The sequence below is a fragment of the Dromiciops gliroides genome, chromosome 3 (assembly GCF_019393635.1).
Source record: "Dromiciops gliroides isolate mDroGli1 chromosome 3, mDroGli1.pri, whole genome shotgun sequence".
Lineage (NCBI taxonomy): Eukaryota > Metazoa > Chordata > Mammalia > Microbiotheria > Microbiotheriidae > Dromiciops > Dromiciops gliroides.
The window spans coordinates 289,261,815-289,287,351 of NC_057863.1; the positions used below are offsets into that span (position 1 = coordinate 289,261,815).

General features: G+C 37.0%; 1 pseudogene; it reads right to left on the minus strand.

Annotated features, from left to right (window-relative positions):
* Positions 1 to 22,600: 22,600 nt before the first annotated feature.
* On the minus strand, positions 22,601 to 23,342 carry LOC122750492 (annotated as a pseudogene).
* Positions 23,343 to 25,537: the final 2,195 nt, after the last annotated feature.

Below are 25,537 nucleotides of genomic sequence, written 5' to 3' on the forward strand. Positions count from 1 at the left end.
TAATTGGAAGGTACTCCCTCCTCAGCTCCGCATCACTAAATCTCTCTTAAAGATGCAACTCAAGCATCATCAAATATGGTCTCAGAGGGGCAGCTAGGTGGAGCAGTGGATAGAGCACCAGCCCTGGATTCAGGAGGACCTGAGTTCAAGTCCAGCCTTAGACACTTGACACTTAATAGCTGTGTGACCCTGGGAAAGTCACTTAACCCTCATTGGCCTGAAAAAAAAACCCCACAAAATATGGTCTCAGACCCTTGTAAGCCATATGACCCTGAGCAAGTCACTTAATCTTGTTTGCCTCAGTTTCCTCATCTTTAAATGAGCTGGAGAAGGAAATGCTAAACTACTTCAGTATCTTTGCCAAGAAAACCTCAAAGAGGACCAGAAAGAGTTGAACATGATTGAAATGACTCAGCAACAAACACAGGGTTATGGTGAGAATAAATTGAGATAATATTCATTTGAAACAAGAGAAGATATTAATAAATATGGGAATACCAGAATAAATCCGGGTATATGTATATAATGGGATCCTACTATATTGTAAGAAATGATCAAAGGGATGGTTTCAAAGAAATTCGGGAAGACTTGTATGAACTTATGCAGAATGAAGTGAGTGGAACCAGGATAATTTATATACTGACAACAACTTGTTTAAAAACAAACAAAAAAAAGCAAAGACAAAACCAAAAACTTTGAAAGATGTAAGAATTTGAGTAAGTGCAGTGACCAACCACAATTCAGAGGACTCAGGATGAAACATGCCACCAATCTTTGGCAAAGAGGTAACAGACTCAGAATACAGAATGAGAGATATATTTGGGGAGGGGGGCGGCATGGTCAATGTGAGAATTTGTTTTGCTTGACTTCATTTTCTTTCAGTGGAGAAGGGGTGGAGGAAGAAAGGGAAGAAATGGATTTTTGTTAATTAAAAATGAAATTTAATAAAAAATAAATTGTGTAGGATTAATAACATTCAGATTATAACTCTGTGAGGCACTTCCCCAATCACTCCAATTCAAAGGTGCATATGATTTATATCTCTCTTGAAACTTTGTATTGCTTAGGATTGGTAGTGTTTGTTCTATTTTTATACCCCATATTGACCCTCAGAACCAGATTTTAAAGTTCTGGTGCTCAAGGAATATGTCTTTCATATCTCCCATCTACATGGAATTTGTTACAGTAAAAACGCAAACAGTATGCATTTCAAGAACATATGATTCTTCTCCAGTGGCTGCTTAATGCCTCTCTCTAATTTTACTGCTGCCTTCCCTGACTTTGTTGCCTCCAGTTGTTGCAATACAACTGCCCTCCTTCCCTAGCTACCATTCTTTTAACCTACCTGGGATTGTAGAAGCTTATCAGCATCTAGAGAGGAAAAAAATGTCTTCCTGACCTCATACTTCCATTTCTCATTCTATTAAAATCTAAAATATAAGAAATCACTGGATTTTCTGACATACTTACCATATAAAGTACAGAATCCATGTACCAATTACTCCAATTCCAAACATATTTAACCAAAAAAAGGTAAGATTTGAATTCAACCAGAAAAAGCTATAGATAATCAAAGGATATAGCACTAGCAGAAATGCTAATAGTAAGCAGGGAAATAAACTAGTCCATGACTTCTTTCTTTTTTTTTTTTTGTTTTAAGTGTTCTGCTTCTTCTATTGCCTTTCTCCATCTTTTTCCAATCTCAAAGTTTAATTGGAGGCCAAAATTATAATCCTAGCCAATGATTAAGAAAAAAAAAACAGGAAAAAAGCCTTGTTTCTTTTGTCATGTAATATTTTGCACAATAAGTTGAGACAAAATGGAAGGTTTTCTTTTTTTTTTTAATTTAAACCTTTAGGGAAGACAGCTTGGTGGCACAGTGGATATAGCACTGGCCCTGAATTCAGGAGGACCTGAATTCAAATCTGGCCTCTGACACTTGGCACTTACTAGCTGTGTGATCCTGGGCAAGTCACTTAACCCTCATTGCCCCACAAAAAACAAACAAAAAAACCCAATAAACCTTTAGGACATACTGAAAAACACACAAAAATGTTGTCTTTTTTTTTTTTAAAACTTCTGTTCTGTAATTGGGTCAAAAAAGTCTCTCTCTTGCCCTATTTCATTGTGAGTTGAAAGAGGTCACTGACATTCTCAAGAGCCTCACTACTTTACCCCACTTACAGGATAGTTCTCACACTATTTTTTTTCTCCCTCATCCTATTAGACTCAGCCAAAAATTATGTTTGGTTTTGTTTTTGTCCTGACTTGTGATTTCATCTATGTAAAAACTTCCAATGTGGAAATGACCTTCATTGGTGCAGACCTGCATCAATTTTTTGCATCATAGAGTTCCTTGGGATATGTAAGGTTAAGTGACTTGTCCACTGTCAAGAGCTAAACTTATTTTCTATGTATTATGGCCATGAGACTTCTCTTGAATTACCTAAAACAGTAATAAAATCCAAATAGGCAAATGTAGGAACATTAAGAATTATAAAAGATATTTGGTTTACAATGTTATTTATTTACTAAGACAATACAAATAAAATGAATGAACCCAAAATAGGCAAATCTGAAAAATCAGTTGTAAAGTTTTCTAAAAATAATTCTGAGCTATGATTAGGCAATCAGATTGAAGTGAGCAAAGTAGTCCTAAAATCCTATAGCTTATTGGACAAAATAAGGTCATTTATATACAACAAAAAAGATTTGAAAAGTAAAAGAAAGCCCTTTACATATGAGTTTTCTGTCTCCCCACTTTTCCTTAGTTGATTGAAAACTTCAGTGCTCAAGATGAAATGTCAATTTTTGCATGACAAAGAACTATAGTTAAATATATTTACCTTCAAGATGCAGGATACTTCCCAAGGCTTTTACTGCCAATAGACTTGTACTGACAAAACTGATGCTATCCAGTTCAATCATTTTATCTAATACTTTCTGAAATATAGAAGTTAAGTTTAACTAAAACTACAGCATAAGCCTTTATGTACCAGAACAATTTTGCATGAACATTACTGACAAAACAGAAGATAATGCTTCAGGGTTCCATGATATCTTTGATATAACTCCTCCACTTGCATAAACAAAGATCGAGAGACATGGTCTTTGTAAGTCACTGTGACTAAAAACTTCATTACTATGTCATCAGTACGATATTGGTATCTCCAACCATATCAAGGCTGCTCAGAGGATAACAGACAAGCAATCCATTAACAGAAACATACCCAAAGCCTTTTCAGTTTGGCCTATACTGTGCTAGGATTATTTTTGAGATTTTACAATCATTTGATTCTGCATAGAGGCAAAGACATTAGAGGTAGATATTAAACTAGGAGATAAAGATATGTGAAAAATTGCCTATCCTTTCAAAATGAAATATAATTAGGTGGTGGAATGGATAGAACTCTGGGCCTGGAATCAGAAAGACAAATTGAACTTGCTACACCTGTGAGACCCTAGGCAAGCCCCTTAACTGCTATCTGCCTCAGTTTTCTCAAACGTAAAATAGAGGTAACAACAGCACCTATATCACAAGATTGTTGTGAGGATCAAATGAGATAATATTTGTAAAGAATTTAGCACAGTGCCTGCCACATTGTAAGAACTATATAAATGCTTCTTCCCTTCTTCCCTATAGCTATTTAATTTTAAATTTTGTTTGTTTAAATTTTGTTTTTTTAATCATAAAAGTATTTTATTATTTTCCAGTTACATGTAAATATAGTTTTCAACATTTGTTTTCATAAGATTTTTAGTTCCAATGTTTTCCCTCCCTCTCTTCCCTCCCCCCTCCCCAAGACAGAAAGCAATCTGATATAGGTTATATATGTACAATCACAGTAAACATATTTCTGCATTAGTTATGTTGTGAAAGAAGAATCAGAACAAAAGGGAAAACCTCTAAAAAGAAAAGAAAAACAATCAAAAAATAGAAACGGTATGGTTCAATCTACATTCAGGATGCACAGTTCTTTTTTCTGAATGTGGAGAACATTTTCCATCATGAGTTCTTTGGAATTGTCTTGGATCATTGCCCTGCTATCACAGTTGGTCATCATACAATGTTGCTGTTACTGTGTATAATGTTCTCCTGGTTCTGCTCACTTCACTCCATTTAAGTCTTTCTAGGTTATTCTGAAGTCTGCCTGCTCATTATTTCTTACAGCACAATAGTATTCCATTACATTCATATACCACAACTTGTTCAGACATTCCCCAATTGATGGGCATCCCTTTGATTTCCAATTCTTTGCCACCACAAAGAGAGCTGCTATAAATATTTTTGTACATGTAGTTCCTTTTCCCTTTTCTATGATCTCTTTGGGATATCAACCCAGTAGTGGTATTACTGGGTTAAAGGGTATGCACTGTCCATAGCCCTTTGGGCATTGTTCCAAATTGTTTGCCAGAATGGTTGGATAAGCTCACAATTCCACCAACAATGCATTAGTGTTCCAATTTTTCCACTGCTTCTCCAACATTTATTATTTACTTTTGTCATATTAGTCAATCTGATAGGTGTCAGGTGGTACCTCAGAGTTGTTTTAATTTGCATTTCTCTAATCAATAGTGATTTAGAGCATTTTTTCATATTGCGATAGATAGCTTTGATTTCTTCATTAGAAAACTGCCTATTCATATCCTCTGACCATCTCAATTGGGGAATGACTTGCAGTCTTATAAATTTGATCTAGTTCCCTATATATTTTAGAAATGAGACTTTTATCAGAAACACTGGCTGTAAAATTTTTTTGTAAAAACCTATAGCTATTTAATTTTAAAATTTATTCAGTTTTTAAACACAAATAGTAAACGTTTTACTAAAAATACTCTGTTGGGGAAGCTAAAATCAAATATTTTTGAGGAGTTACATGTAGACCAATCAAGAGGCCTTGGTCAGTAAATGAAAAGACAATTATTAAATATTTTGCATGTATAAAGTAGGGGCAACTAGGTGGTACAGAGGACAGAGTGCCAGGACTAAAAGTCAGGAAGATTCATCTTCCTGAGTTCAAACCTAGCTTCAGACACTTACTAGTTGTGTAACTGTGGGCAAATCATTTAACCTTGTTTGCTTCATTTTGTCATCTATAAAATGAGCTGGAAAAGGGAAAACCCCAAATGGGGTCATGAATGACTGAATAACAACAATGTATATAAAGTACTATCATAAGCACTTGGGCTTTGAATAAAAAGGCTAGAAAACTCCTGCTCTCAAGAAGTTCTTATTCTAATGGGAAGACAACATATAGAGGACTGTGGTTGTAGGGATTGGGCCGGCAGTTGGCATGGTCATTTGGGGGTGACTACTCTCCACAGGTCTCTTAGACTCAACTAGTTATCAGCAGCTGTTGGCTGACAGTTGGTGTTTTCTGGGAGGGCCGGTCACTTCTCTAGGATTCTCTAGGGTTTTTTCTTTTGATGATGGCTGTTGAGATGAGGCAGGAAGCAGAGTTGTTGGTCTAGGGGTCACTATAATTCTTGACGCTCTTGGAATCTGGGTTCTGGTCTGTTCCCCTAAGCCCCACAAGGAGTTGATGGTCCAGGTTGTGTAGTTTGACCTACCTAGCACATGCTACTTTCCTTCCCTCCTTCCTCAGTTGGTGTTGCTGCTTCATTTAGGCAGGCTTTCTTGTTATGGTGGTTGTTGGTGGAGAAGGTGGACCCTTTTCTGACAGGGATTTTTCCTTGGATAATGGCTACAAAAACAGTTCACCAACTGATATGTAAAAAGAGGAAATGACACAAAGTAGATTTATGCTATGATAAGGAAAAGGGAAAAGAAGCCTGTGTATTACTATCATATGGATAGGACAAAAGAAGACTATTGCATATTCAGGGAAGACTCTGAGATATCTATATGGCATGTCCACAGCAGGCACTTGGAGAAGTAGATTTTAAAGATTCTATTTCTTCCATATATTAGAAAGTGAGACTTTAAAGCCAGATTCCCCCGTAGTATATATAGCTCCACTCGCTCTGCCTATCATGAGGCAGGATCTAGCAGGGCTCAAAAAGTTGCTACTGGGTTGATCCAAGAGGTAGAACCTTGAACAGTTTAATCACCCCCCAAATAAAACAGTATTTAATCTCAAATTGTTTTCATTCTATTAAAGGGAACAATGGGGAAAGTAGGTCAGTGTAACTGGAATTTTGTGTGTGTGAGGGGAAATGTGGGAGTCAGATTATGAAAAGATTTAAATGCAAAGCAGAAAAGTTGACATTTTATATTTGTGGCATCAATAGGCAACTACAGTCCTATATATCAGGGCTACTGAAACTTTTCCCACTCACAACCCCTTTTTGCCAAAGAACTTTTAATGCAACCCTGGGTACATAGGTATATAAAATAGGTATTTGTAACTTTTACCTTTGCTGATTTTTTTTACAGCCCCCACATTCAGTTACATGACCCCATATGGGGTCAATGACCCACCATTTAAGAAGCTTTGCTATATATAACAAAATATTCATAGCAGCACTTTTGGTAATTTGCTAGTAAAAAACTTGAAACAAAAGACATTCCCACTTAAAATGTAATTCTTGCATTAATTGTGGAATGTAATGGAATATTTTTGCATCATTAGAAAAGATGAAGAGATGCATAGTTCATTTCACCAATGGCCCAGGTTCCTCTAGGCTCTGGATTTAGGTGGTCTGTGTTGTACCTTTAGTGAAAATGAATTCTTTAAACATTTTTATTCACATATGACATTTATATTAAGCACTGGAACACCACAAAGAATTGACAATAATCGTAATACAAAGTAGGCTATTTATGTGCATATATTGGACAGGCACTATTGACAGGTTAGCCAAGAATTGACTAGGAGGTGAGGAATAGGTTCTATTGCATTGGGCTTTCAGTCAATCTATAAACATTTATTAAGTATCTGTTGCATTTTAGTCACTGTATTATATCTACCATATCAGCTAGCTGTCAGAGTCCTAGGGGGAAAGGGCTTTGTTGTATCATATAGGTATCACCATGAGATTATTGCACTAGAGAGGAGGAGAATGATTCAGCAAGGTTCTTTCTCTCTTGCCACTTTAATATCTTTCCTAAGACCTCTATGATGGCAAAAAAATCTGTATATTCGATTGCTTGGCATAATATAACAATTCTAACTACTTATGATTTCCTAGAAATAACATAGCTCCTTCATATTTTTTTCTATCCCATATGGGGAAAATCCAACTTCTAGTATATTGGGGAAAATATGCCAGCTCTTTACCACCCCCATTCCCCTTCTGTGGTTAAATGCCAACATATATTCTCAGGGAATTTAAAACTAACTAGGCTTTAACTTGATGTATTGTTAAAAGAATGCAGTTTGATTTGTGGACTGGACCTTTGGCCTTAGAACATTAACAAAACACTAAGAAAACTTATATGTTTCAAAAATATACAAAAGAGCTCTATAGGTCATTGAAAAATGTTCTAAGGACCTGCAGGCAGAATAGGACTTCTGGTATGACTAGATTATAACACCATACTCTTCAGAGTTTTGTTTTTATTTTCTTACAGTGCTGTGTTTTGTTCAATTCTTTTTTTTGTGAGGCAATCGGGGTTAAGTGACTTGCCTAGGGTCACACAGCTAGTAAATGTCAAGTGTCTGAGGCCAGATTTAAATTCAGGTACTCCTGACTCCAGGGCTGGTGCTCTATCCACTGCACCACCTGGCTGCCCCTCAATTCTTATTCTTACAGCCATGTCAACCCATGTTTTCTTGCTCACAATTCAAGTTCCAAATAGACTCATCATTTAGGGGTTTAGAATGGGAAGACACATGTGTAAATCTACCTGTTAAACTCACCATGATGAAAATTTACCTTCAATCCATTTTCTTTTAGTTTCTGTAATTTCTTGGATTGAGACATTTTGCAAAACCAAAGATGAGCTAGCAAGTATAATTTATGGAATCTCAGTCTGATGTAGGACTATTTCTGGAATCATTTTAGGTTTTGGGGAAAATATTAAAAAAGCCCAAATTATTTCCTGCCATATCACTGAAAAATACTTAAATGTAAGCACATTGCAAACATTCATGAATTTCAAGTCTGTAAAGAAGGGTAAAACTAGGTTAAAGAAGGCTGAGGTGGTGATGGTAGTAAAATGTCTTTACATCAGATCATGAATAGTTAATATTGGTAGTAATGTTGGCGGAGTGAGGAAAATGAGTGCCAGAGACTTCAGAAGTCCTGGCTCCTAATACAATGCATATTTAGAGCAGTTAAAAGAAATAATGCTTTTTAAATATTATATGCATACGTATTCAGAAATTTATCTTGACAGATGTATATGGACTGTGGTTTAAAATCTGAAAGTGGTAGCCTACTGAAGTTATGATTTGTCTGTCAAGATTGTCATCCACTCCTTTTAAGTCAAGGCTCAGTTGTGTGGAGTTCATCTCTTAAAGACAACTGAATGGTAAGTGATGGCACATACTATAGAAAAATGTTTCACAATGTACCTTATGTAAAGGTAATCTATCAGATCGCAATGATAAAAGCTTTCTTCATCTTATTTGCCAACAATTACATATCTCGAATGATAGTCGCCTAAACTCATTGGCATAAAAGGTACTCTTTCTAAGAGGCAAGTTCCAAAAGCTGCTAGGTGGTCAAACACTGCACTTGGAGTCAGGAATACCTGAGATTAAACCCTCCATCAGGCACTCATTTAGCATTGTGACCCTGGGCATTTAATTGAACCTCTCTCAGCCTTATTTTCCTTAGATGTATAATGGTCATAATAAGCTGTTATGGGGATAGCCTGAATAGTTTATATAAAGCTTTTTGTAAATATCAAACCAATATGTAAATGATAATAACAATGCTGTTATTCAGTGGTGTCTGACTCTTCATGATGCTGTGTTGCCTAGCATGTCAATGCTACCTATGGGGTTTTCTTGGCAGATATAGTGGAGTGGTTTTCCATTTCCTTCTCCAGTTAATTATATAGTTGAGGAAACTGAGGCAAACAGGATTAAGTGACTTGCCCAGGGTCATATAGCCAATAAGTGTCCAAGGCTGGATTTGAACTCAGGTCTTCCTGATTCTAGATCCAGAGCTTTATCTGGTAAGCTACCTAGCTTTCCTAACAATAATAATTATTATGAATAAGAAGGATCTGGCTCATATTAAGAAAACAATAATTTATGTTAAATAAGCTCAAATTAAAATCATTGACAAAACAATATTTAATGACTCAGTTCCATGAGTCATAAAATATCTTGCAAAATGTTAGAAATACCTCTGGACTTGGCATTCCATTTCCCTTCTGTTCCCTGAGCTCCCAACTCATACTTAAAGTGAACATGAACTTACTGTTTCCCATGGAATTATTGAATGACAAATACCATGTAAAAATGTCTATGTGTTCCATTGTTTGAAACCTATTGTGTTAATTTTATAAAATTTTCAGGAGACCCACCATTCATAAGCTATTATCCCTTCACAGAAATGTTTGGGTATTCAAATGATAAATAAATGTAAAATATTAAGCCTAATATTCTAATTTTCTTTGTATCAAAGAGGATAAACTTATAGAAACAAAAGAAATATACTTTGAAAAGTGGAGAAACATCAGGAAAGCATGGAGACTTTCCCATACTTGTGCTATTATTTTTAAATTTATGTATAGAACTTTGTACATACATATATTTGTTTATATATGTATATATACACATGTTTTATGTATACATGTGTGTATACACACATATGTGCCTATTAAATTACCCTTAGATCCCAAACATTGTTCTAACTTGCCAAGTTCTGTATTAGATATCTTTCCCAGATTAAATCATCTGCAAATCTGATTAAATTCTTTTTGAGATCATCTAGCTTGAAATGTCAACAGTTAGTGATGTGGGACTTCAGGAAATAGACTAGGATTGGATCTAGAAGCCATTACTATGGCTGGGACTTAGTAAGGTGACCAAAAGTGTAGAGAGAGAAGAAAGGAGGGCCAAGGACAGAGTAAGAATCATCATTCTTCACTGAAAATGATCATTTAACAACAGAGACTGAGAGGTAATCAGACAGGTAAAAGATAGCAATTCCAAGCTAAATTGCCTTTGGACAATTAAAGGAATTCTGGTAATTTCAGAGATTAGTTTCAGTGGGAGTGATGAAGTTGGATCCAATGGGCTGAGAAGTGAGGAGAACACAAAGAGGAAACAAATGTTGACATCATTTCTAGGAATTAGGCTACAAAAAGGAGGAGAGATATAGAATGATAGTTAGAAGGGATGGGTTGATCAAATGAAGGACTTTTATAGATGAGCAAGCATAGTTGTAGTCAGCCAGGGAATGAGCCAGTAGTTGGGAAAGAACTGAAGATGAGGGAGAGCACATGCTGGTGAGTGTAGTAGCACTCTTCACCTGCAGTCACAGACTCAGGCCTTGTCAATGTGCCTGGGCCCCACGTCCAGCATAGTAGAGTGCAGTCTCTGGTTTTGGTTCCAGGGCAGAGGGGTGAACTGACATTGTTGCCCCTGGAGGGGCAGTAAGAAGAACATTCTAGGCGGAAATGGTGCCAGGGCCCTGGTCATGTCTCAGGAGTAGAGAGAAGTACCTGAGGGTACTCATAGACCAAGACATGAGTGGAAGGAGCAGTATTCACACCTGGCCTTGGATTATAAAATATTGAAAGAATCAAAAAGGCAAAGACCCTGAGATTGAGCTCAGAATACAACAGCAGGAAAAACCTGAAGCCTGAGACATTATCCTCCACACTCTGGGAGTAAAGTCTAATCCTAATATAAAATTAACAGCCAAGAAATAAGTTGTTTAAAAAAAGAAGATAAGTAAACAACAGAGAAAGGACCCTGCCATAGATAGCTACTGTGGTGATAGAGAAGATCAGGGTTGAAAACTCAGAGGACAATGAAGTCAAAATAGCTGCTTGTAAAGCTTTGAAGAAAATATTAAATGGTCACAAGGTCAAAAAGAGTTCTTGGAAGAGCTTAAAAAGGACTTTAAAAATCAAATATTTCTCTTACTGAGGAAAAATTAGGAAGAAAAATTAGTAAACAAGAAAATTATGAAAATAAAGTCAAACAATTGGAAAAAGAGATCCAAAAATTTACAGAAGAAAATAACTCATTAAAAATAAGAATTGAGCAAGGGTAAGCTAATGACTTCATAAGACACCAAGGAATAATAAAACAAAATCAAAAGAATGAAAAAAAACAGAAGAGAATGTGAAATATCTCATTAGAAAAACAACTGACCTGGAAAATCAGCCAAGAAGAGATAATACATGAATTATTTGACAACCTGAAAGTTATTTTCAAAAAAGAAGTCTAGACACTATACTTCAAGAAATTATTAAGGAAAGTTGCCCTGAAGTTTTAGAAGAAGAGAGAAAAATAGAAATTGGAAAAAAAATCCACTGATCTCTACCTGAAAGAGATCCAAAAATGAAAACTCACAGGAACATTATAGCTAAATTTCAAAGCTCCCAGGTAAAGGAGAAAATATTACAGCAACCAGAAAGAAAAAAAATTTAAATACTGTGGAGCTACAGTCAGAATAACACAAGATTTATCAGCTTCTACATTAAAAGAACAAAGGGCATAGAGTATGATACCCTCACTAGCAAAGGAGCTGGATTTGCAACCACAAATAATGTGCCCGGCAAAGTTGAGTATATTTCTGCAAGGGGAAAATGATGGCCTTTTAGATTTGGAGAATGTCCCAAGACCACCTCCCTATTTTGATGACTAGGTATTTTCATATGGATACCCCCACCATATAGGTGAGGGTTGGGGTGGGGGTGGAATTTACTCAAGCTAAATGTTGGAGTATCCTTGTTAAGTATTCCTATGTTGTGGCTAAATAAAACCTCCTTATCTTAACAGTATGCCTATGAGTGCTTCATTTCATTCCAACATAAAACCTGAGCTAACAAATTACCAGCTTGAATGAAACCCACATCTAATAATGATGTATTTGGACATTGACTTTAGACCAACTTTACACAATCCCCAGAAAACCTTTCAAACATATATCGTCAAAAATCTTAAGAACAGCCGTCTGGAATCTGCTTTATGGTAAAGATTATCCTGGAAAATGCAAAGTTATGGACACTATCTTAGTAGTAACAATGAATCTGAACATAACTGAGATATATAACAACCACACTAAATACAACCAGAGATATCTAGTCATTAATATATGTTTAAAGCTATCTGAATTTTTTTTTTTATAATTGGTACACTATCCAATCATACTACAATAATTATTAAGCCTATGATGGAATTCAGAAACTCTGGTAGAAGTAATTGGTTCAATGTTTTTTGTCCTTTTTTGGGGGGGATATGAGGGTTAAGTGACTTGCCCAGGGTCACACAGTTAATAAATGTCAAATGTCTGAGGCCAGATTTGAACTCAGGTCTTCCTGAATCCAGGGCTGGTGTTTTATCCACTATGCCACCTAGCTGACCCTTGGTTCAATGTTTCAAATGACCATCCAAAACAAAAACAAAACCTTCATCTGTATCACCTCCAAATTATGCTTATTGCTCAATGAGAAGATTGAGTTTAGTAAGGTCCTAAATTATGGAGAATTTTCTTGAAGAATGATTATGAGTAGACTGAAAGTAGATTATACTGAAAGCAGGAATGAGATAGATCAAAAAAATTCCATTTTTAAAAAGTTAATACTACAGGGCAGCTAGGTGGCACAGTGGAAAAGCACTGCCTTTGGATTCATGAGGACCTGAGTTCAAATCTGGTCTCAGACTCTTGACACTAGTTGTGTGACCTTGGGAAAGTCACTTAACTGTTATTGCCCCATCAAAAAAAAGTTAATGCTGTGGTCTATCAGGAAAGAATAGGATTAGACAGACAAACCAACGAGGAAAAATGAAACCCTGGATGACTCATTGGTCAGATATGACGAAGAGGTAAAACTAAAAAGAACAGCTTCATGCTACAAGGAACATTCTTGGTGTAAAAAAGATTGTGACTGTGGGTAAGTCTTTGTACCACATTTACCATGCTGAGAGTAACACAAACAAGGGTGTCACCTTTAAATGTGAATGTTTGCAGTAATCTGCTTAACTAAACCAAGATTTTGACTCTTAGATGTTAAATGCTACTTAGTGGCCCAGTGATATACCTATCACAGTGTTGTTTTTTTTTAACAAAAAGTTCTCAACATATTCTTTACTCCTTGTAGGTTCGTACTTTAGTAATGAGTTGTTGTTTTCAAATAGGAAGAGCAACTAGAATGCAAAAAGAGAATGAGAAAAAGTTTTGAAATCTGGTTTCTGATAAGTTTTGCTATTTGCCTTACATCCTCATTGCATATGTAAACTCTTCCATCACTGAAATCAGAACAAGTACTAATTTTTAGAAAATGAAATATTAATCTGACATTTTGTTATTTAGCCAAAGATCCAGCTTTTTTCTTTTGTTTTTAAAAATCTCTAAAGACAATATCATTTGGGAGTTGCTTCCACTACTAGTTGGTTTAAACTGATATGTATTCAACTAATACAGTTTCTCAGTGTGGTGTTCTCACTGGACCCTGGATTCAGGAGGACCTGAGTTCAAATCCAGCCTCAGACACTTGACACTTACTAGCTGTGTGACCCTGGGTAAGTCCCTTAACCCTCGTTGCCCCTCCCCTCCCCTCCCCCAAAAAAGTCAGTTCAGTGGGATGACATGCTTAAAAGAATCAAGAAGAAACTATACATTTAGATACCACAGACACCTTCTAGACAGGTCAGGAACAGAAGGCCCATCAGAAAGGAAGTAGAGTGAAAAAGAATGCTAAATTTAGAATCAAAGGATTTGGATACAAAAGGCAGTTCTGCTATTTATTCTCTGGGTCATCTTTGGGCAAGTTGATTTATTTCTTTTGGGGCCTTAGTCTCCTCAACTATAAAGTGATTAGACTTAGGTAACCTTGAAGGTCCCCTCCAACTTTATACGTAGGATTCTGAGATTTGATTGAAAATGATAGGAATTTAAAATATATGTGACTGGCACCCCCTCCCCCCAGCTTTTCATAATCTCATGTTTTCATTCAGTTGATTATTCTCAGCTAAAGTAATGCACATTTCAGTTGAAACTAAAACAAGTTACAGAGAGTTTATTTGGGAAGGAACAGTCATTTCAAAGGTTGGAGAATTGTGATTTCTGATGATTCATGGTGTTTTTAAAGTTACATGAAGAATAAAAAAAAGGCATCAGTTTTAGTTTAAAAGTGAGCCTCAATATTTCTAAAGTATAATTTTTCTGGAATTATTTTTTTGCATTTATCAATCATTTAAGAAGAAAAAATGAAATCAGAAAAGTAAATTACATTTAAGTAAAGCTAAAATAATTTTTTTCTACTTATATTAGTTAAATATTAGTGTAGAATGAACCTGAGCTCTAGTACTAGAAAAAAATGCAGAAATACATGAGAAAAGACACCTCATTTAGAAGAAATTATGTAGAGTCCATATCCAAGTTATTCCCTTGGGAAGCCTTCCCCAAACATTGTAGTCCATAGGCAAAAAAAAGAAGTATTTATATTGTTATAACACGATTGACACAGAAAAAACTCAGGCAGGTACTCGAGGTGGAGAGAGAGAGAGAGTTTATTATGGGAAGGCCCAAAGTGGGGTCAGACCTCCAACAATGGGCCCCGAGTCTTGTTATCCACTTGGTTATATACAAAAAGAGTAGGTGTGGTATAGTGGTATACTCAGCAAGATACATACAAGTATATCAAACAAGGATGAGGTCAGTGATTACTGTACAAAGAACATAGGAGAGACAGGCCTGTAGCTGTAGCTGGAACACAGCAAGGCTAGGGCCTGTCTGAGACAGACAAGACCAGAGGCTACCTGTGATTTTCCACATCAATATAACTCTTTTAAAACTTATCATTTATTGCCTATTATGGCTAGTATTTTTTGTTTGTTCCAGACATGTTACTTCTAGCTTCTCTGTAGACCAACAAAAATACATTTTAAATTCCTTCTGTTTCAGAACTGTGTCCTATCTTTTTTATGTCTCCCATCTCCATTTAGCTGAGGATAGTATGTCAGTCACAGTAGGCATCCAATAAACATAATTGATCATTCTTTAATACTGAATACCTTCCTTCCCATTTCAGCTGCTACCTGCCCTGTTTCTTTTACCTCCAGTTACAGAAATTCAACCCAAATCCATACCCATCTTTCAGCCCTTTAACCTGCTTGATCCTTGCAAGGGATGAATATAGATAGGACATAAACCCTCTCCCAACTTCACTCCTATTTTCCATTCTTTTAGAATCTAAAATTATGAAGTATTAGTAAATAGAAAAATGTAAGGCATTCCTGAATACAAACAAAATAGTTTCCACATTTTTCTTTTTTAAAAAAAATAATATAAAAAATCATTAGTATTTTTATGGAGAAGGAATCACTAGCCATCCCAACCATCACCACCACCACCAACCCCTGATCAACTGCCACCACTAGGGCAGGCAAAGGAGCCTAACTGACCTGACCAGCTATTCTAAAGATTAACAGGAGTCAGAATGTTCCAGGAAAGCCAAACAATTGTCACCAGACTCTGTGCCCAAGAGCCCTAGGAATAGAAGTGAGAGCCCTAACATCCACTAGCCCTTCTACCCTCCCCCTCCCCAGTCATCAAATGAGGGGGTGACCCAACTCTTATGGAGAAAAGGCTCACCCAAACCCTACACTACTGCTACCAACTGTCAACCAACTGCCACTCATGGGCAGTTAAGCAAGTGTCCCAGGGATAACGATACTCCCCAGAATACCAGACCTGCAGTGATCATTCAAGGGAGGAGCCCTATGGGGAAAAAGTAGCCATAACCACCCACTACCCTCTCCCCCCAATCCCCAGTTACCAATGAACTCTCACTGTTGGGGAAGACAAGAGAGCACAGCTGAAGCAGCAACGTTCCCAAAGAGTGAGATGGAGTCAGCATGTTCCACATGGGACAATCTACCACCAATAGCTTCACTACCACCACTTCCCTTCGGACCACAGCGGAGAAAGCCCACGACCCTGTGTCCAAGCACCCTGGAAATAGCAGCAGCCCCCAGATCTTCAGCCCTACTTCAGTCCTCCCCCTTCTTCCCCCATTACACAGGGAAGCAACACTTGTGGAGGAGATAGGCCTTAGAAATTGTCTCTACAGATACTGCAGCCCCTGCCTCTTCAGTAAGCACAACAACTGAAAATTCTAGAAAGAAAGTTTGTGATATCATAGGTTTAGAGCTAGAAGAGATCTTAAAGGTCACCAAATCCAATACCCTCACTTTGCAAATGAGGAAAATGAGTCACAGAGAGGTTGTGACATGCCCAGGGTCACGCAGTAATAAGTGTCTGAGATGAGATTTGAATCCACGTACTCCTGACTCCAAATTCAGGATCTTATCCATTCTTGACCCCAAAGTCCTTAGCACTGTCAAATGGAACAAAAATCAGAAATAGATGTTGTTTTATGGGTGGAAACAGGACCAAAGGAGACGAATTCCAATCAACTTTTCTGCTGTATACTAATAACAGCAAGCATTTATTTAGTTATCACTTTAAGATTTGCAAAGCACATTTTGGGGCTGATCGAGGTTTAATAACTTGCCAAGGTTCACACAGCTAGTGTCTTATGCAGTATTTGAAGTCAAGTATTGCTACTCAGCCTCTAGCACTCCATTTACTGTGTTACCCAGCCACCTCTGAAGTGAAATGGAGGAAGGCATCAGCACAATACAACTAAAAGGGCCACTGAAACTTTGAATGTAAGCTCCCCATGAGAATGCCAGCTTTCTGGCAGCAGAGACCTTGCTTTTTTATTTGTATCCCCAGTACTTTTTATAGAGTGAGAGCTTAATAAATATTCTTCATTCATAAGTCTAGAAGGGGCAAGAAAGATTTAGGTTAGACCAGTACGTGCTCTCAATAGCCATAAGATATGGCAACACTAGAAATGGTATAAGTAAAAGAAAGAGAAATATAGCCTTCATTTTTTCCTTCTTTCCTATATTACCCTTTCAGTTTATATTGCTTTGCTGCTCTCTTCAATCTGCTTCAAATCCGATACTTAACTGAAGTGGGGAAGCTTCAACCATACACCTAGGCTAACATGACTTCAAAGAAACCGGTGGGAGGGAGGGAAAGTTTTCTCATTTAGCTTGTCATCAAATTTTTTGAGCAGCAACGAGACAAAAATTCAAGAATTTTGAAACCAGTAGGTTTCACTGAGGAGTCCATAACATAGATTTCTACTTTATGTATTTCATGTAATACTTAATTTGTGCCTGAGTTGAAGAAGACTCTCTTTTTCATTGTTTCATCGGTGTTTTGGATAATATCTCTGACATTGTCTGACAAGTCCTCATATTAAATTATTAGACTGGTAGGTTAGCAGTCATTCAATGCCTCTAACAATTCTCACTTCCATTTTTTTTTCATTTGTAGCCTGAGATAAGTTCACTCCCACTCTCTTAAGAAATCTATTTCATTTATTTCATTCCTAGTTTGAACAAAGTCACTGACACTTAAGCAAGACTCTTTTATTGCTTTCATTTTTGAAATAGCCAGTGTCAGTGACATTCTTGTACAATTCTCTATCTTCCTTTCTTGATTGTTAGGATAGAGAAATTCACTGAAACTCTCTCTTAAATCCATTCAAGATATAGACAAGTTCCCTCAAAATCTTTAAAAGATCCCTTTATGTGTCTGACTCTTCATGGCCCTATTTGGGGTTTTCTTGGCAAAGATACTGGAGTGGTTTGTCATTTCTTTCTCTAGCTCATATTACAGATGAGGAAACTGAGGCAAATAGGGTTAAGTGACTTGCCCAGGGTCACACAGCTACTAAGTTTCTGAGGCTGGATTTGAACTCAGGTCTTCCTGATTCCGGGTGGCTGTGCCACCTAGCTGTGTTTTTAAATCTTACTGTATCATTAAAGGACACTGTTCTATAGATATAAGTCTCATGGCTTCTAAAAGTAATATTTTTCATTATTTCATTTGTGGCTTGGATGAACACAATGATAATCTCTTACAGTTCTCATCTACTGTTTTACTTTTGTCATTGATAATCTCTATCAAGCTTCTATCTTCTGTTGTTTCATTTTTTGCTGAAAGGAGGTCGCTGAAACAATTGTACATGGAACATCTTTGTATAGTATTAAATACACTGTCTCTAAAGAGTATCTCTGAGTAGTGGGAGCCAACACTCTAAAAGAAGTCTCTTTTTGGTTGTGTCACTTGTGGATTGTGTGAAGTCAGTGACAGTCTCTAACAAGTTCATCTTCTCCATTGTTTCATTTGTGTTTCAAAATATTAGTGAATATAATTATATTTCCCTGGTTACTTCAAGATGACCTCTGGTCAAAGAATAACAAAGAGACTATTCAGAGGTTTCTTTTAAGTACAGGAGAATAAAGATGAAAGAAGAACTTAAAAAAAATGGAAGAAATGATAGCCTGGGAGGAGGCCTTACACTACCATCTAGAGAGGAACCAATACATTGTGTGGGGCTAAACTGCAGAATCAGGTGGTGCACAGAGAAGAATGTACTGTACCCTAATCAAGTCCATGTGTAAACAACAAAGGGAATAAAATCTTTTAAAAGGAGGAAAGGATATAGGAGAGTAGGAGATGGAGCAAAGAGAAAAATTGAAGGAGGTCTCAACCCAATGAGGAAAGGGGAGCCACTTAAAAGCACTCCCATCATGGAAATATATATATTCTATAATTGGAAATGGAAATCTTGAAATGCATATAACCTATAAGGAATTGATGCAGAAGGAGACTGCTTCTTCTGAGGTAGTGTTTGACTTTCCTGATCAACATCCTGTTTTCAAAACAGGAAATTGGAACTCTTAGAGGCCACTGGTACCCAGATATGTGAGGAGATATAGACCCAGAAAGGACTTTGAATGCCAAATAGGAAGACAATGATCATGGGGAGATCAGTGAATAGAATTGAATGACATGACTTGGAACACAGGGAAATTTTTATCATGAGACAATATTTCCATCCTCATTCCTTCCACCTTGAATTAATCTTTCTAAGAGTTAGGCTTGTCAGAAAAAATTGAGCAATGGGCAGTATCTATAAAGGCTATAACAAAGAAATTGCTTAGGAGAAGGAACTGAAACTTGGTACCTTTGAAGAATTGATTCCATAATAATCACAAAGATGATAAAGATGGAATAAATACACAAACCATGCATCAAAGAATAAAAGTTCAGAATAGACAGAATGGGAAGAGAATCATTGAAGGGAACAAAGTAAAGCAATTCTCCTTAGAAAAAGGTAGAGGGGCAGCTAGATGGCACAGTGGATAAAGCACTGGCCATGGATTCAAGAGGACCTGAGTTCAAGTCCAGCCTCAGACACTTGACACTTACTAGCTGTGTGACCCTGGTCAAGTCACTTAACCCCCATTGCCCCACAATACAAAAAAAAAGGTACAGTAAGAACTAATAAGTTAGAACGTGAAAAAGAAGAAAGAAAAGAAGAAAAAGAAAGACAAAAAAGAGAAAGTTATATAAAACTCCAGAAAATAGGAAAGGTCTGACAAACCAGGGCTAGGGTTAAAAAGGATGGAAAGAGAGTTTCTGAAAATAGAATTGCCTCAAAAAAAAAAGATTAAGTAAAACTAATAGTAGGGACAAAGTTCTAACTTAAAAGACAAAGAGAGAATAACAACAAATTCTAACTCAGAAAAAAGAAAAAACTTCTAGATTCATAAATGAAAGGAAATAGAAACCTAAATTTTATAACTTTAAATGTGAATGGGGGCAGCTAGGTGGTGCAGTGGATAAACCACCAGCCCTGGATTCAGGAGGACCTGAGTTCAAATCCAGCCTCAGATACTTGACACTTACTAGCTGTGTGACCCTGGGCAAGTCACTTAACCCTCATTCCCCGCCCCCCCATGTCAATGGATTAAATGAATAATGATAATGGTGAGACAATATACCAAAATTCCTGGGATATAGCTAAAGCAGTTTTCAGAGAAAACATTATTTCAGACAATCATTAACAAAATATTTTAAAAAGAGGATTAATGAACAAATTATACATTTAGAATGATTAAGAAGTAAAAAAGTACACAACACTAAAAGAATCACAATAGACAAAATCTTGAAAATTAGAGGAAAATGAATAAATTTGAAACTAAAAGGAACTATTGAACATGTATATGTGCATTTGTCTATACTATAAAACTAATATAGGTCTAATCAAATTAAAGATGGTACTTTTTAAAAAGAAGAGTGTGATAAATTAACAAATTTTTTTTTTAATTCACAAGGTGAAATCACAATACCAGAAGAAATAAAAAAAGATGATCAGAACCTACCATAAAAAAATTGAGTGCCAACAAACTAAAGTCAGAATAGAAGATTACATTCAAAAATATAAAATGCCTAATGTAACAGAATAGATGTAACCTGGAGCTTTGCTCTGAAGATTCCATAATGATCTCCAGTTGGACTTCAACCTGAGGTATATATGGTCAATGGCTTCAGCATTGTTTGATGATGATCTATTGATAACACTATGGAAGTACTTAGCCCCTCTCCAGGAACATGTCATTATCACTGATCAGTGTAGCTCAATCAGCACTGAGTAGTTGAGATGCACCAAAGGTCTTTGGCCCATAAATAGTCTTTAGGGCATTGTAGAAGCACTTTGGATTGTTGCTGTTGGGCATAAAACTGAATCTCATCTGCCTTTTTACTGAGCCAAGAATCCTGCATCTCTCGAAGCTTCCCTCACATTTCACTGTTGATGAAATTAAATGCTGCCTACTAAGAAATTGATTAACTGTCCTGCTGGTAAACCCCTTAGAGTTCTCATTGGTTTTTGTTTAGCAACTACTGAATTTCCCCATCATTTTTACCAAACCAATCTGGATGTTTGCAAATGCTCTGGACCAGATGAGCAAATGCAGTGCTGTACACCAAGTCTCTGAAAGCTGCTCACTTCCTTTATGCTCCACTCTTGCTGTGTGCTAATTCAGATTTCCCTTCAGGTCAGCAATAAATTGCTCATATACAGAAAGGTGCTCTAGTCTCTTCATGTTGAATCTCCTGATAGTCACACAAACATAATTCACATATAACTCATCTCTGTTGTCAATATATATAACATTAGATAAACTCCAACGATTAGCATTTTGTGGTTTCCTGGGCAACCATTTTTCTTGTTCTCTCTGAGATGTCATAAGGAGACCCTGTTACTTGGAAAATATACGTGAAATTTCATATTTGAACTTGTGGATGGTTCAACCTCTGTGAATATTCTTTGTGTTCTCTAGGAACTTTCTCAAATAAAATATTAGGTTGGAAGGCATATTTTCTGGCCTAAACCTTTTCTGTCTATTGAGACTGGGGTAAATTTGTGTAAGACTTGAATATTGTTTGAGTAAATCAATTGAGTCATTTCCCCTTCCCCCAACTTAAAGTAAATAATATAACATGATACTTTAGCAAGGTGAAAACAAAAATAAGCTTTAGACTTAAGTGCAAAAAATCTTTAGAAGTAGAGTGCTGTTGTCACATAGGAATCATATTTTGATAGACTGAGAAAACTTGGTCATGCCTTGGGAGTTGTCTATAAAATATTAGTCAAGAAGATTGGAGGAAGTTCTCTGCTCCAGTCCTGCCATCATCACCTTCTCCCCCCACTGCACCCCCACTCTCTAAGAAAGGGCTGACTGAGGCCAGGGGGTGGAGGTGGAAGAGAAGACATAGATTTGGCTTCAGCCTAGGTTTCCTTTTCAGATACCTTTTTGACCAGAGCCTTGTCATCCTTGAAGAATACAGAGGATTTTGGATATCTTTTCTTTCCATTAGCTTCTTAGCATTGTCCCCTGTATGATAGCAACAGCTTACAGTAGTGTCTGCAACAGGAGCCAAAGATAGACTGAATGCATATTCATGAATCTACAAGGAGTCCAGCAAAGAATTCCCCACCTAAGGGGAATTTCTAGCGCATATCATGAAATCAACCAACAACCAACAACCAGGTGCTATGAATTGCGTTTTCCCTACAGAATGGGTGATGTTTTTCTCTTAAAAATCTGCTTTGCCACTAAAGGTCCATTTCCCTCTTTTTGAAAAGCATATCCCAACATCTTTGCTTCTTTATTGCTATAGTTGCTAAATCTTGTGTGATCCTTAGAGTGACTCCTAAGGATTTGGACTCTTTCTGGCTACTTACAGTATTTCCTCTTAGACCTTGTGAGAAAATAACTAATAATGATGGATTTCTTGGAAGGACCCAGAGATCACTTTCTCAGTCCTTCATCTCCTTCCCACTCTGCTCCAGAAAATCCACTTCTCCTTGAGAAACTTCATCAAATCTTATCTAGGGCAAACCCAAGTGAAGTAAAGGAATAGAGATAGATTTGTGTGTGTATGTGTGTGTGTGTGTGTGTGTGTCTAGATCAGTGAAGTACTGATGGGATTAAACCATATCTAGATATCTAAATAATGGACTTTTTCTTGAGCAACTTCAGTGAGGGTCTTTTGCATTCTTTTCCTTGATGACATCCACAGAGTTATTTTTTTTTTGACAAAATATTTTTATTTTGAGATCTTTTCCAACTTATTCATCAGTTTGTTGCACTGTGCCTTTCTCAGAAACATAGATGACACCCCCAAAATTTTCCGATATCTTTGTTTTTTACTGTGGTGGCCTGTTGTATCAGGGCAGCTGAGTTTGATACAAGTTCACTATAATTTCCTTCAAGAATTAGCTCATCGGGGCAGCTAGGTGGCACAGTGGATAGAGCACCGGCCCTGGATTCAGGAGGACCTGAGTTCAAATTCGACCTCAGACACTTGATACTTATTAGCTGTGTGACCCTGGGCAAGTCACTTAACCCTAATTGCCCTGCAAAAAAAAAAAAAGAATTAGATTATCTTTTTGGGCTGGAGAAACAGCACAAGCTACACCTGGTCTCATGCGCACTCTTCGGATATATTGTTCACCCAAGAAATTTCTGATTTCGACAAATGAGCTATTCTCTTGAATAACAACATTGATGGGAAAGTGAGCATACACAGATCTCATCTTATAATGAAAACCCAGAGTAACACCTTTGATCATGTTTTGTACATGATTACAGATTGCTCGAACAGTTGCAAGTTCTTTTTGATTTCTCCACCATTTGTCCACCCAGAGCCTTTTTTTCTTCTTTACAAGGAGACTGAGCTCAACATTGATATTGGTTGAAATTTGTACAGAGGATTCCTCTGAGCCCCTTCACAATAACTGTGTGACCCTTAAGAGAGATGTCAACATTTTCTGGGATGTCAACAGTCTGGTTGCTTAGAATGGTTTTCATTCTGGTGGTGAAAGGGCCAAAGAGCATAGAGTTAATTTTAATGTAGACCACCTTCAAGTCAGGTCAACCAATGGAATTGAATGATGCTAACTAATTAGCTTGGATCAATATATAATGACATGCCTCTATCAAAAGAGGATAAAAACCCTTGAAAAATGTCACCAGTAGGTCTAGCTCTTCTGGGGCATCTTTTGGGCTCCACTTGGGTCTCCTTGAGACCACATATTATCTCTCTGGGAGACAGCATGGGTCTTTTGGGGTTTTTCTCCTGCTTGAGCTAACTAGCACGTGGAAGTTTTCTCCCTGCTTTCTCTACCATGTGGCCTGAGACCACAAGAAGTTAGGAAGACGTGGTCAATCCTTTACTAGTATAATATTAATAAATTAATAATATGCTTACCCCAAACTGGTATATATAACAATAGTAATTAATTTTTTAAAAAACACAACCTATAATCTCTGGTTTTGGGTTATGATGTTTTGGGGAGTTTTTATTTTAGATTTCCTTCAGGAGGTAACTGAAGGATCATTGCCATTTGAACTTTACTATTTGGTTCTAAAAGATCTGGACAATTTTTTTATGTTTACTTGACATATAATAACCAGCTCCTTTTTTGTTTCTTGCTTTCAGGTAGCCAAATAATTCTTTTTTGCAGGGGGAGAGGGGCAATGAGGGTTAAGTGACTTGTCCAGGGTCACACAGCTAGTAAGTGTCAAGTACCTGAGGCTGGACTTGAACTCAGGTCCTCCTGAATCCAGGGTCCGTGCCTTATCCACTGTACCACCTAGCTGCTCCTAGTCAAATAATTCTTAATTGATTTCTCCTTGATCTCTTTTCCTGATCAATTTTTATGAGATATCTTGTTTTTCTTCCTTTTTTTGGTCTATTGATTTAGTTTTGATATTTCTTACTGTCTCATGGAATTGTTATCTTCTTGTTTGGTCCATTCAAATTTGTAAGGAATTATTATTTGGATTTTGTTTCTTTTGTTAATTCTTCTTTGAAGTTTTTCCTCCAAAATTCTCATTTCTTTTGAATTTCATTCCTTTAGAATTCTACATAATATTATTTCTTAGTTCTTGATTCAGCTCTCTGAGAAATTCTAGCTGTATTTGTCTTTGAGGAATTGCTTGTAGGTGTTTTGGAGTTACTTACTTCTTCTAGTTTTGTATCCTGGACATCCTTTGTTACCTTAAAAGTTCTTTATTATGGGAGTATTTTTTGTTTGTTTCCTCATTCTTTCAGCCTTAATTCCTGAATTGAGACTTTGTGTTAAAAGCAGACTTTGAAAACTTCTGGAGGGAATCATAAGGCCTTGATTGGTCCTGTTTTGTATTCAATACTTTCCTGCTATTCCTTTCTTTTGGATACTAAGTATTGTGTTCCTCAAGTATTTCGGGGCTGGCTCAGATTGGGAAATGCCCCCTAAGTAGTCTTATCTAGAACAAAGTATGATCTCTGCCATCATAATATGAGCTTTGTGGGTTCCTGACCACATTTTGGGTCTAAGTTGTAAGGGCCTAAAATTCTAGCTATGATGTCTAAAATCTAATGAGTGGTCAGCTTAAATTAGAAAATGTATAGCACCAATCTTTGGATATTAAGTATTTATTAAAGTATACTAGGGGGTTAGTAAAGAGAAACAGGTAGATAAAGTATGAGATTTTCCTGCTCTCCCTATCCTGCCTGTCTGCCACCAAGCCCCCATCTGGCCACAAAAAGGCTTCGTTCCGCCCAGAAGTCTCCTGTGAAACAGGAAACAGGGCTGTCCACACACACAGCTCCAAGCTAATTGGCTGGTAGCTCTGATTGACAGGACCCATGGGGGGGGCCTGGGGGCAGACATCACTTCCGGACACTAAAGTCACATGGTTTCTTTTCAGGCCAGAGCTCACAATGTCCCTCCCAGCAGGGGGTATCATTCCAATTCTCACAAAGTCAAACAACTGCACCCCTGGTTCGAAATTTAGTATGGTTCTTGGCCTTAGCCCTTTTCAACTACTTGGAAGGTTCTTTGGATCCAGAGCTATAGAACTGAAGGGTCCCCCTTGGTCTGAGCTCTCTGTGACTTGCTCAGTAAGTTGAAGGTTTCAGCCCTATTTTCTGGCCTGAATTTGTAATCCTACATAAAATAATCCTACAAAGCTACATAACTGCTCCTCTAGTCTGCTTTTGCTCCTTGCCCAGTACATAG